The sequence below is a fragment of the Panicum virgatum genome, chromosome 8K (genome assembly GCF_016808335.1).
Source record: "Panicum virgatum strain AP13 chromosome 8K, P.virgatum_v5, whole genome shotgun sequence".
In the NCBI taxonomy this organism is placed as follows: domain Eukaryota; kingdom Viridiplantae; phylum Streptophyta; class Magnoliopsida; order Poales; family Poaceae; genus Panicum; species Panicum virgatum.
In genome coordinates this window covers 27,081,431-27,095,453 of record NC_053143.1, presented here as the reverse complement: position 1 = coordinate 27,095,453, position 14,023 = coordinate 27,081,431, and positions in this window count along the sequence as shown.

Genomic DNA, 14,023 nt, shown 5'->3' with positions numbered 1-14,023 from the left:
TTGTGTACTCACTCTTGCCTCTTCTCTACTTTTTCCTCTTGGCTACGCTACTGCTGCTCAGTTCCTGCCGACACGAGGGAGTTCGTCCAGCGCTACCAGGACTACGAGGACTTCTAGGTGTCCGTCTCCCAGTCGACGTCCCTGTGGCGCCCTGCTTCAGCTTCGGAGAGCTTTTATCGTATTTTGTACTTCGCTTCCGCTGTATTAGACATTTTTGTCATTAATGTAATAAATAACATTCGTATTCGCTTTATTATATCTTTTTACGTGATATGTGCTATGATATACTGTTCATTCTGTTGTATATACGTGTGACTTGATCCTGGCACGTATATGATTGCTCGGTTTATGTTCTTTTATAAACCGGGTGTTACAGAGTGGTATCAGAGCCATATCGACTGTAGGACGAAGCCTAGATAGAACTGGTCGAGTTTTAGGACTTCTTCTCTCCAATCCTTGTCTGCTGAAACTATTTTACTATTATACCCCTTGACTTCTATGACTTTTACCCTTCTTGCCTTGATTTCTCTCTCTGAAGAATAGTTTACGTAGATTTTGGCCTGAAACAGTCATCTGACCACCATGAGTGTAAACTAGGTGACCCTTTTATAATAATACGATAGCACGTTCTGCGACGCGTTGTGTTGGTCGAGTCGTATGTTAAACTCGGCTAAGTTGTGAAAATTGTCTGCTTGTTATTATGCTACATGTTTGATTTGGATTTTTGAATGATTGCATAGCTTAGTAGTTTAAATTTGTTTAAAGAAAATCACTCTTATGTCAAGTTAACTAATTAATAAAATGGATTAGATCGTTGGGGGTAAAACCATCCACTCTATCCTCTCTACCTTATCATGCCTTGGGTTTCTGTCTTGTTGAGGAGAAGGATAGCGCGAAGAGAAGGTGATATCCAGAGATTCACCGACGAGGACGTCGGTTTCTGTAAGGGGGTAGGGATGTGACACCCCGGCCTACAAAAAGTACAAGAGAAGTTGAGAATCCCTCAGATGAAACAGAAGAGTTATGCTCTAGTTCCTTTTTCCCGGATTTATGTGACATTTATCTGGAGTTATCAGCAGTAATGCTTGTGCAGTGTTATCTAAATAGGATAGAACCTTAAATAATGGAGTTTTTCTCTCTTCCTTGACCTTACCAATCTGTATTTCCTTTTATCCCAGCTCAGATGTCGGCAGAACAAAAAGACCTTGGAGACAGTGCAATGGGTGATGGTGAGAAAACTTGCCCGTGTTGCCAATTCTATGGCGTTCCTTGTCGTCAAGCTCGTGCGACTGAAGATGAAGCCACAACTAGGAGGAACCAGAGGTTGTTCTCCGGTACAAAGAGAAAGAGGTCTCATCAAGAGCAGCTGACAGAGGATTCCCTTTTCCTCGACAGTCCATCAGTCGAAGAGCTACAGACCATGCCAAAGAGAAAGGATCCTAAGTGCTCTAGAGATACACAGGTCGAGAACCAAGCACTCTATGATTATGTTGATGGGTTGACTATCACTATGAATGTGATTCAGCCCCGTGGCCGCAAGGAGTCCAAAAAGCAAGCAGTAGAAATAATGCAAGAGGGAATGTTAAGTTCACAGGGAGGTCAACCAAGTAGCGCCATTCAACTCAACCGCAAGTGCTACAAATGTGGACAAAAAGGTCATTATGCCAAAAGTTGTCCACAGAAGCGCCTTTCACCGGCTCCACGGCAGGCAGGACAGCAAGGGCGCCCAGCTCAGCCCAGGGCGCCACTTCAGGGCAGAGTGAACCACGTGACGGCTGAGTCAGCGGCCGAGGCTCCTAACGTGGTTATTGGTACGTTCATGGTCAACTCCCATCCAGCTACAGTGCTTTTCGATACTAGTGCTACTCATTCTTTCATCACCAAGTCATATGTTGAGGAGCATAGTTTCTTTACCACTGCATTAAGGAAGTGTCTGCTAGTCTCTTCACCGGGAGGGGAGTTGAGATCCCATATTGTTTGCCCCCGAGTCAGTGTAGCCATAAGGGGGGCAACGTTCAGCGCTGCTCTGAGGGTGCTAGACACCAAGGGTATCGATGTAATTCTGGGAATGGATACTCTTGCCAAGTGGGGAGTCAGAATTGATTATGCTCAGCGGACAGTTCACTTGTCAGCATCTGATGGCCAAGAGGTGACAGTCAGTGCTACAGAGCCTTATGGTTTTCTTCATCAGATGGAGGCTAGATCCACGGATGATATTCGCGTAGCTGAATGCCCGGATGTCTTTCCGGAAAACTTGTCAGAAGGAGGAAGAGAAAGTGATGAAGACATACCCGGATCTCTTTGCTAGCCAGCCCAGAATCTCGGGACGAGATTCCTGTAAGGGGGTAGGATTTGTAACACCCCAATTCAAATTTCTGTATTTATTAATAAATTAATTGGCTTTAGTTAAATTTTCTAAGGTTTATTGTGTTTAGTTGGCATTTAATCTAATTTTTGTTCCTAATTAATTAAAATTTATCATAGGTTTAAATTTTTGTTGCATTCATGCTGGTGCATAATTTTATTTGAGTGTGGTTTGAATTCAAATTCAAATTTGAATTCAAACTTTGTTTGAATTAGATTAAGAAATGAGAAGAATAGGAAATAGGAAAGGAAGCCCAAAACCCAAGACCCAAAACCCTCAACCAAACCCAAACCTCACTCTAACCCGGCCCAAGAACCCACCAGCCCAAGCCCAGCCAAAACCCGGCCCGTTCCTCCCTCTCCCTTCCCGCGGCCCAACCCCGCGAGGCCCAGCGCGCCCCGCTCGGCCCGCGTTGCCCGCTCAGCAGCTTCGGCCCAGCCCGCACGCTGCGGCCTGCCTCCGCCCGTTCCCCGCGCGGCCCAGTGCCCCACCCTCTCACCCGCGTCACCCCGCTCGCCAGCGCCCGGCCCGCATCGCGCGCGCCTCGCCCGCCCGACCTGCCGGTCCCACCCGCCAGCGGCACCCCGCTCGCGCTCGCCCCGTCTCGCTGCGCCGGGACCCCACCGGTCAGCCCCGTCTCCTTCCTCCCGCATCTCCCGTGCGCCCGTCACGCCGAGATCCCCGGCGGGCGTTCCCTCTGGGCACGCACGCCTAGGATCCCCCCCGGCCCTTTAAATCACGCCGCGCCGCACCCTCCTAACCCTAACCCACCAGACGCCATCTCTAAACCTAGCCGCCGCCGCCCTCCGAGCTCCGAGCGGAGCAGAGCCCCGTGCCACCGCGACCACGCCGCTCCGCCGCACCGGAGTACCGGCCAAGTCGCGCAGGAGCATCGCCGTGAGACCAGGGTCGTCCCCGAGCCTTTCTTCTCCGCCCTCGGCCCCGCTGCGCCCGTGAATCCTCGTGGAGAAGCGCCGCCGGTCCACGCCGCGCCGCCGTACCCCGCCTCCAACCCCGCTGCGCCACTTTCCCGTCCAATTCAGGGCACGGTGAGCACCAACCCGTTTTCCCCGCACCTTTTGCACGCAGTTCCGTAGACCGTAGCCCTCTGTAGCGGCCGGTGCACCCCACGCCGGCGAGCTCTGTTGCGCCGAGCCGCCTCCACCGCCGCGCCCCCCTCCCTGTACCCCGCAGCGCCCCGCCGAGTGCCCCAGAGGCTTACGCGTGCCACGGGCATGCTCCACGGCCAAACCCCGGCCCAAACCAGTCCTAGAATCCCCGAAACGCCGAAGTCCGGCGGGCTCCCAAGCCGCGCCGCCGTGGGAAAAGTCTCCCCGGCGAGCTCCGCCGCCGCCCCTCACGCGGATCAGATCTGGGCCGTCAGATCTGGGGGGAACGGTCCAGATTAGATCCAACATACCTCTTCGTCCTGGGCCTTTAGATCTAGATCCAACGGTTTCGATCTGTCCTTACCGCTTCAGCCCGGCTCTTTTTCTAAAGAGACCCTCATCTGTCCTAAATTCAACCCGCAGTCCTGCTCAGTGTTAAAGTATTCCCAAAAAGGCCCAGAATTTTACACGAAGCCCCCTGGTTTTTCTAGAAATAGAACCCGCCGTCCAACACTTGACTTTTTGCGTGTTAGCCCCTGAGTCTATGGGTTAATTGCGCATAAGTCCCCGGTTTTTGCCCAGAAACCCCCTGGAACTTCAGTTTTCTTACAAATAAGCCCCTGAACCTTGTTTTTGGCCTAGATTACACGTTTTAGCTCCGTTTTTAGCGTTCTTTATATCCACGCGATCGTTGTAACGTATAGAATAGTTCTAGAGTAGTTTTGTGCGCTGTTTTTATGTATTGATGTATTGTTTCTTAGTTTTTGTTAGTGTTTGCTTGAAGGCTTATTTCCTGTGCATTGTTTTGGCCATGTGTTCGTGAGTAGACGCTGATCCAGTTGAGGAGCCCCAGTACCAGTACCCGGAGCAGCCGTCTTCAGAACAGTTTGAGCAGCAGGAGCAGTACGAGGAAGGCAAGTATAACATGAACAACCTATCACTTTTAAATACATTTTCATACTGCATTTTAATACTGTATGCCTATAAGGACATTCCTAGCCACTTTATATCCTTTATATATACCTTTGGGTTGCATTTTGGTTAGTTGTGCTAGGTGCCGCGCTTTAACACTTAATGGTCCTTTTTAATTAAATTGATTAATGGTTTACTTGAACTTAATTCTGAGAGTGGCCCTCTGTGTGGATGAGTGGCTCACGTCTCGTTAAAAGATGGTTTTTGTAGAAACATGGTTTAGGGGGCCAGCACGGTGCTTACTGCCTGGTTGGCCACTCTCCATAAGGACCGGTTCATAGAGCGACAACCTGGGACAACAGCGCTACCACAAGGCTAGAATGGGATAGACTTGGCGTAATAATTAGATCTTTTTGGTTTGGAGTAACTTACCTGCGGGGCAAGAGTAGTAAGCTTCAATGGTCCCTGCTCCTCCGGCTTGGTCCGTGCTAGGATTGCGCTCTGGTACTGGTTCCCCCGGAGGTGGGCCCCATCGTCGCCGACCTAACTCTCGCGGTTACGCCTTACCAACGAGATTCTTTTTAAAGGCCTCGTAGTGAGTCGCTGGCCATCTCACCTAAGGAAGTGTGATGAACAACTGGCGTAGCTCACGACTTGTGGGTAAAGATGTGCAACCTCTGCAGAGTGTAAAACTGGTATACTAGCCGTGCTCACGGTTATGAGCGGCCCAGATCCTCCTTTTGATTAGTGAAGTTATCTCCTTCCGACGAGGGAGGTGCTTCTCGGGGTTACCTTGGTGGCTTGGCTTTGGTATGGTTCTCAGTAGTAGTATAATTAATTCTGATTAATTACTATGTAACTGGGTTAATGGTAATTCATCAACTCGTAGTAAATAGCTTTAATAAAATTTTGCCAACACTTAAAAGCTAATGCAGTTGAGTCAGCCAACCTTAGAGCCTCATAGTTTGTGTTATACTTGTTGAGTACAAGTTGTGTACTCACTCTTGCCTCTTCTCTACTTTTTCCTCTTGGCTACGCTACTGCTGCTCAGTTCCTGCCGACACGAGGGAGTTCGTCCAGCGCTACCAGGACTACGAGGACTTCTAGGTGTCCGTCTCCCAGTCGACGTCCCTGTGGCGCCCTGCTTCAGCTTCGGAGAGCTTTTATCGTATTTTGTACTTCGCTTCCGCTGTATTAGACATTTTTGTCATTAATGTAATAAATAACATTCGTATTCGCTTTATTATATCTTTTTACGTGATATGTGCTATGATATACTGTTCATTCTGTTGTATATACGTGTGACTTGATCCTGGCACGTATATGATTGCTCGGTTTATGTTCTTTTATAAACCGGGTGTTACAAACCCAGATAGTAGAAGCATGATCTATTGCTTCCTTGTCGCACTCGAAGGACTTGAGGAGGTCTCCCCGTAGTGAAATGACTCCTGTTGCCTGGCATCTTTAGGAGCAGGTAGACATAGTGCGGCACTGCCATGAACTTGGCTAGTGCCGGTCTTCCCAAGATAGCATGATAAGAGGACTCGAAGTCGGCTACTTCGAATTTGATGTACTCTGTCCGAAAGTTCTGTTCTGTACTAAATGTGACTGGGAGGGTAACCGAGCCAATTGAAGTAGAGGAATTTCCGGGGACGATGCCGTAGAACAGAGCCTTGCTTGGAGTAAGCAGGCTCATATAATTGAGGCCCAGCTTTACTAGTGTGCTTGCAAAGATTAGGTTGAGCCCACTTCCTCCGTCGATGAGTACTCGAGTAATCTTGGAGCCCTGAACGACTAGATCGAGTACTAGCGGGAACTTTCCAGGTTCAGAGAAGCTGGTCCACTGATCCTCCCTGGAGAAGGTAATGGGGACCTCGCTATATTTGAGTGGCCTCTGAATTGCTGGTTCGACTGCTGGATCTCTCTGAGTAGGAGCTTATGAGGTCGCTTGGAGAAGCTAGAATCTCCTCCAAATATGATGTTGACGACGTTTTGCTACTGTTGGAAACCATCATGGTCTTTCCTGTCGTCTTCATCATCTTTGTCATGTTCTTTCTTTGGAGCAGTTCCAGATGTCGACTGGAAGGATTTGCGCAGGATTGTGCAGTCGCACATCGAGTGGTTGCTTTTGGGGTGGATTGCACATCTTTTGTTGTGAAGTATCTTGTCGAACTGGTCCTATGGTCTGTCACCCTTCTTACCACGAAGTGTGTGATCCATAGTGCCGACAGTGTCGTCAGGCTTACGCTTACGCATAGGATCCCGCTGGTTGTTGGGCCCTCCACGGTTGTTGTGGCGCTTCCCGTTGTTGTCGTTGTTGCGGCAGGGAAAGCGACTGCGTTCTTGCTCCTCTTCATCTGCCCTGCGCTGCATCATGTCACATAGATCTACCACCGTTTTGGGCTGATTACGCCCAAAGTCACGGTATAGTGACTGGACGTTGATGCCGCTCTGGAAGTAGTCGATGACGTCATCGTCGGTGACGTTGGGGATGGTAGCTCTTGTGTCGAAGAAGCGCTTGACGTAGGATCTGATAGACTCGCCTTGCTCCTACTTGATCATGGATAGGGCGTGACGAGTAGCTACTCGATGTACTGACCCTTGGAAGTTGTCGACGAATGCCTTCCTGAGGTCCTCCCACGAGTGGATTGACTCGCGCGCCAAGCTTTCGAGCCATGGGAGGGGTGCGGGCTCCAGGGCCATCGGGAGGTAGAGGACATTGGTGTTGGTGTGTCCCCCTGCAACACTAATAGCGGTCGAGTATAAACATAACCATTGAGCAGGGTCTTGCTTACCATCGTACTTTTGGATGTTCGTAGGCTTGAAATCCTTTGGGTACTCAATGTTGTCGAAAGCCTTGCTCAGGGCTTGGAAGTGGTCGGAGTTGTCCACAGGTTGTGCTATGCGTCTTGCGTTGATGATGTCCCGTGCGTCCACAATGGAATCGGCTACCTCTTCTCTGTTGTTCCTACGGTTGTTGTTGTTGCGGTTTGGCTGAGGGCCAGGAGCTTGATTTGCTTGTGGTTAGCCACCTCTGGGGTGATGACTACTCGCAGCTTCCTAATCCTCTTGGTTTCTTCGGTTCTGCTGTTCCTGCTGCTGTTGATGCTGGTGGCCTCCGGGGGTACGGCTTGCTTGAGGTATTGCTGTTGCAGTAACCCTTGATCGTGTACCGTAAAGCGAAGACAGAGGGTTCAGTCTCTCGAGTTGTTCATCAGCATTTTTGGTAAGATTTATGGCTTGTTCCAACTCGGGATTCTGGGCATCGTCATGAGTCGCAGGGTTGCTTCTGTCATTGCAGCGATTGGTGTTCAGAAGATGGGATCTACATGTAACACCCGGTTTATAAAAGAACATAAACCGAGCAATCATATACGTGCCAGGATCAAGTCACACGTATATACAACAGAATGAACAGTATATCATAGCACATATCACGAATAAGACATAATAAATCGAAATACAAATGTTATTTATTACAATAATGACATAAATGTCTGATACAGCAGAAGCGAAGTACAAAATACGAATAAAGCTCTCCGAAGCTGAAGTAGGGCGCCACAGGGACGTCGACTGGGCGACGAACACCTAGAAGTCCTCGTAGTCCTGGTAGCGCTGGACGAACTCCCTCGTGTCGGCAGGAACTGAGCAGCAGTAGCGTAGACAAGAGGAAAAAGTAGAGAAGAGGCAAGAGTGAGTACACAACCGTACTCAACAAATATAACACAAACTATGAGGCTCTAAGGTTGGCTGACTCAACTGCATTAGCTTTTAAGTGTTGGCAAAGTTTTATTAAAACTATTTACTAAGAGTTGATGAATTACCATTAACCCAGTTACATAGTAATTAATCAAGATTAAACATGATACTACTGAGAACCAAACCAAAACCAAGCCACCAATGTAACCCGAGAAGCACCTCCCTTGTCGGAAGGAGATAACTTCACTAATCAAAAGGAGGATCTGGGCCGCTCATAACCGTGAGCACGGCTAGTATACTAGTTTTACACTCTGCAGAGGTTGCACATCTTTACCCACAAGTCGTGAGCTACGCCAGTTGTTCATCACACTTCCTTAGGTGAGATGACTAGCGACTCACTACGAGGCCGTTACAAAGGACACGTTGGTAAGGTGTAACCGCTAAGGAATCAGGCTCCGCAACGATGGTAACCACCTCGAGGGGGTACAAGACACACAGACCAGCCTCGTAGCCTGGTCACCATTGAAGCTCACCACCCCCCATGCCCCGTCGGTAAGTTACTCCCGAACCAAAATGGCCTAATTAGTAAGCCAAGACCGTCCCATTCCAGTCTTGTGGTAGCGCTGTTGTCCCAGGTTGTCGCTCTATGAACCGGTCCTTATGGAGAGTGGCCAACCAAGCACTAAGCACCGTGCTGGCCCCCTAAACCATGTTTCTAACAAAAACCGATTTTAACGAGACGTGAGCCACTCAAGCCACACAGAGGGCCACTCTCAGAATTAAGTTCAAGTAAACCATTAATCAATTTAATTAAAAAGGACCAGAGTATGTTATAGCGTAGCAACCTAGCACAACTAACCAAAATGCAACCCAAAGGTATATATAAAGGATATAAAGTGGCTAGGAAATCCTTATAGGCATACAGTATTAAAATGCAGTATGAAAATGTATTTAAAGTGATAGGTTGTTCATGTTATACTTGCCTTCCTCGTACTGCTCTGGCTGCTGCTCAAACTGCTCGGAAGACGGCTGCTCCTGGTACTGGTACTGGGGCTCCTCAGATGGATCAACGTCTACTCACGAACACATGGCCAAAACAATGCACAATAATAAGCATACAAGCAAACACTAGCAAAAACTAAGAAACAGTACATCAATAAATAAAAACAGCACACTAAACTAATCTAAAACTGTTCTACGCGTTACAACGATCGCGTGGATATAAAGAACGCTAAAAACGGAGCTAAAACGCATAAACTAGGCCTAAAACAAGGTTCAGGGGCTTATTTGTAAGAAAACTGAAGTTCCAGGGGGTTTTCTGCGAAAACCGAGGGCCTAAACATAATTAAACTAAAGCTTCAGGGTCTAACTCGCAAAAACATCAAGTGTGGACTGCGGGTTCTATTTCTAAAGAGGTCAGGGGGCTAAGTGTAAAAAAAAAGGCCTAAACTGTAATTATTTCTGAATAGATCAGGACCGCGGGTTTATTTCAAAGAAGTTGGGGGGCTCTTTAGCAAAACATCCGGGCCGAACCGGTATCTAAGGATGTCAGCCGGCGGATCTGGATCTTGTGGCTAGGATCAAAGAGGTAAGCCGATCTAATCTTGTGCGTCGGTTGCCGATCGGGCGGCTCAGAGAGAAAGGGCGCATGGGTGGCGGCGCGGCTCGCCGGAGCAGCAGCTCCCGCGGCGGCGCTTCGCCGGAGCTGGCCAAAATCGGCCGTCCGGGGGGGGGCACTTCGAGCGGGGCTTGGCCTGGGATGATCTACGAACCACGCGTGATCCACCTGAGCGCTAAAAATCGGGGAACCGGAGCTCGGGATGGCATGCGCATCGGCGACGGCGGCCCTGCGGTGGTGGGAGACGACGGCGAGCGGTGTTTCAAGGGCGCCAGGGCTTCGGACTACGAGATCTAGTGCCAAAAGGACCAGGGAGAGTTACGGGTGCTCACCGTGGTTTGGTCCGGGCGGGGGAGTGACGCAGCGGCGCCGGCGGCGAGATCCTGCGGCGGTTCGCGGACGGCGCTCGAGGGGGAGCTCCGGTGCCTGGGTTCCGCGGATCGACTCCTAGCGAGTCTGCGAGGCCGGCAGATGGGTTAACAGGACCGGAGTGGCACCGGCGGCAAGAAATTGCGGCGAGCTCCGAGTTCACCTGCGCAGCGGTTCCTGGCGTGATTCCGGCGTAGCCAGAGGTGGGGTCGAAGATGGAGGGCTCGAGAAGCGTCCTGGCAGCAAGGTGAAGCCTCTGGGATGTTTGGCGAGGGTGGAGGTGTAGCGGGGCGGACGGTCCACGGTGGCGCAGCGCACGGGGCACGGCGGAGCGGAACAGGGCAGCGGCGCTGGGGTTCTGAGCGGCTGCTGTGGTGGTGTGGTGCGCACGGGAGGGTCACGGGGTGGTTTAAAGGGAGCAGGGCGGGGATTGCGGCGTGCGGGCGAGGAAAGGGGATCCCCGTACCTCTCGCCGGTGATTTCGGGCGTGGGCGGAGCGGATTGCGCCAACTGCTCGGCGTGATCCGGACTCAGAGGTGGAGCTTCTAGAAGGTCTGGGGTGTGCGCTGGCTGTCATGCGGGCCACGGGGCAGAGCCAGTCCATGGTGCAGCGGCGGGGCGAGCGGAGGCCATCGAGCAGAGGAGGTTGGGCGCGGGGAGGAAGGAAGGTGGAGAAGATGAAGCCGACAGGTGGGCCGGCCTGTCAGCGAAAGGGCGAGTGAGAGCGGGCGACGCGGGCCGAGCGGGGTGCGGGCGAGCGGGGCGCTGAGCGCTGGGCCGCGCGCTTGGGCCGAGCGGACTGGGCCGGGTGACTGGGCCGCGGGGAGCTGGGTCGGGCTGAGAGGGTTTTGGGTTTTGCCTTTTCTATTTCTAAACTTTTCTCCTCCTAATTCAAACAAGGTTTGAATTCAAATACAAATTTGAATTCAACCACACTCAAACAATTAAAGTTATGCACCAGCATGAATGCAACACAAAAATTTAAACCTATGATAAATTTTAATTACTTTGCGAGACAAAAAATAAATTAAATGCAAGGCTAAACACAATAAACCTTAGAAAATTAAATAAAGCCAAATAAATTTATTATTAAAAGCTGGAATTTAAATTAGGGTGTTACACTACAGCATTGTTGAATTCGTTGTTGAGGTTGTGTGGCAGGAGATGAGCAAGTTCGGCTGCACGAGTCCTGCGCAATTCTTTGCGTTGATTCCTTTTCCTGCGGGCTCTACGAGTGACTTCGTCTTCATCAGCTGGAGCGTCTTGGGTCAGATTGTCTGCTGAGATCTGATCCAAGTCTTCGTTTGGATCATGGTGGCTTGGAGCACCTCTGGGCTGGATGATTACCGGAACCAAATGCTCGTGAGAGAAGCTTTCCAGGTCTGATTCGTAATCAGCTAGGACGGTTCCACCGGAGCCAGTTTCCCTCTCGGTTTCGAGGGGAGTGCCGTGTTGAAATGGGAGATCATCAATGCTGGCGACTTCTCACAGGATGTCGAGTAGTTCTGCGAGGTTATGACCTCAGCAATATTTGAGTTTCATCTTAGCCAGCCCATTAGTGATGAAATCCAGGCTATCTTGAGGTGACTCGACTGGATTTGGATAAATGTCAAAAATGGGTGCCCCCCGGCTAGTGGTGGCTGATTGGTTTTCGACGTGAAGTAGGCGATCCAAGCTATTTTTATAGGAGGATCTAATCATCTGTTTGTAAATAGACGATGAATTGCGCAAACCAAAGACGGGTTGCGCGATAAGAGTCCCAATCCGAGTGGATTTCGGTTTGAGATCAATCTGAGTCCGAGTAGAACTCGAGTTGTTTTCGAGTTTCGGCTCGATCTCCTTGGCAAGGTCGGGAAGCAACATAACGCCGCGATCATGAGATCTGGCGAGCTTGTTGGAGTCTTCCGATGTGGAGCTCTTCGGCATGGGAGAGTTGGTTAAGTGGCTATCGAAGCCGACTGAACCATGGGCGACGCAGACCCACAAACCGAAGATGAAGGTGGCGCCTCTGGGAGGCGTCATGGTGCTAAGAGCGAAAGTGGCCATCGAACTCGCCGATGGACTCACCAAGTCCCCTACCTGGCATGCCAGCTGTCGGTGTTTACCGCCAAGCCTGCTCAGGGATACCCTTAGCAGTAGGGTTTGTAGGTAGGGATCGACGGCTCTGGAACTCGATGGTGCAAGGAACACAAAGATTTAGACAGGTTAGGGCCGCGAGTTGCGTAATACCCTACATCCTGTGTGGTGGTTTGTATTGCCTTAGGTGTAGATGTTGTTTCGAGGGGGTCCCTGCCCGCCTTTATATATCCGGGGTGACAGGGTTACATGGAAAGTCCTAGCTGAGTACAGTTGGAGTCCTTCTACTACACGATCGGGTAGTTTCCTTGTACTGCAGCTAGTACTACGCCTATTCGGGTAGTTACAAAAGAGGTAAGGTACATCCATGAGCTATCCCTTACTCTAGAACATTCTATGCCTATGAGCAGTCCCGCTGTCCCGGGTCTGACAAATTATTTTCCCCAAAGGATTTTAAAACTCAAAAAATATTTTTGGTCTTTTTGTAAAAAGGGAAAAGTACTAGAAAAATTCCAGCATGCAGAAAACAATTTTGAAAATTTCAAACATGTAGTGGAGAAAAACAAATAAGGTGCAAAGAAAATATTGAAAAGCGGATGAAACAAACATGAGATAAATAACAATTTACCTTTGGCAATGGCGCGTCGTTTAAAGTCCGACGTGCACGACTTTTCTCCATCGTTCTTACCATTTGTCGGCTCGTCCTGGAGAACTGGACGAGGCCGAACTCTCGACCTTCCGCCACACCTTCTTTTCCTTCTTCTTTATTTTAGGTGCGGATGGTCGTTGTTCTGGCTGGGGTTCTGGTGCACCCCAGAGTGCTTGCCCTTCACTGTCTTGTTGGATCATGAAGCGCTGCTCTTCCTTCTTCTTGAACCTGAAAAACATATCCTCCCTTCCGACACGAAAATGGATTTCTCCCATTTCGACATCGATCCTTGCCTTGGCAGACCTTAGAAAACGTCTCCCAAGTACGAGGTCGACTCTGAGGTCGCCCTCCATATCCATTTCCACAAAGTCGGCAAGGACGAAGGAGTCTCGTACTTGTACGAAAACATGTTCAGCTATCCCTTCGGGATACCGAATGGTTGAATTTGCAAGCTGTACGAGCATAGTTGTTGGGGAAAGAGCCGGATATTCAAGTGCTTCATATATTACCTTGGGCATTATATTCATGCTTGCCCCCAGATTGCATAGGCATCGCTCAAAGTGTTTGATGTAGATCGAGCAGCTGATCATGGGGACCCCTAGATCTTCTTGCACCACTGCCACCATGCCATCCCAAACGTCCTTGGGGTATTGTACCTACCTGCATAGTTATTTCATGGTGACCTTCGGGACGAGTTACCCCGTCTGGTAGACACCATGCTAACATTTTCAATGGGAGACTTGGGTTGCCCCGGGATCTTCTCGCTCTCAACAGCAGGTAACAAAGCAGCAATTTGTGCACGCTGGGTTTCGATCATTTTGTTAAAACTTAACTGGTTTTTAAGAGTAGAAGACAAAGCTTCAAGCTTAACATTTAAACTTTTCGGGGATTTATCATTGGCCAAAAGCTTTTTATTTATATTTTTGTTGATTTTAACTTGGCCAAGAACAAGTTCTCTCAAGGGAGGTTGGTTTGAATTGAAATTCGAATTATAAGAAGGATTGTAGTTATTACCTCCCTGAAAAGGTGGACGTGGCTGGTTCCACCCCTGGCCTCCTTGTTGTGGACGGTACCCGTTGTTGTTGTTGTTGAGGTAGGCGCAGGCTTCACGGGTTTCAGGGCAATCATTCCCCGAGTGACCTTCATTACCACAGACTTCGCATGCGAAGTGCGATTCCATGGCACGAGCATAGTTTTCTCTATGCTTCTTGAATTCGGCCCTTTCG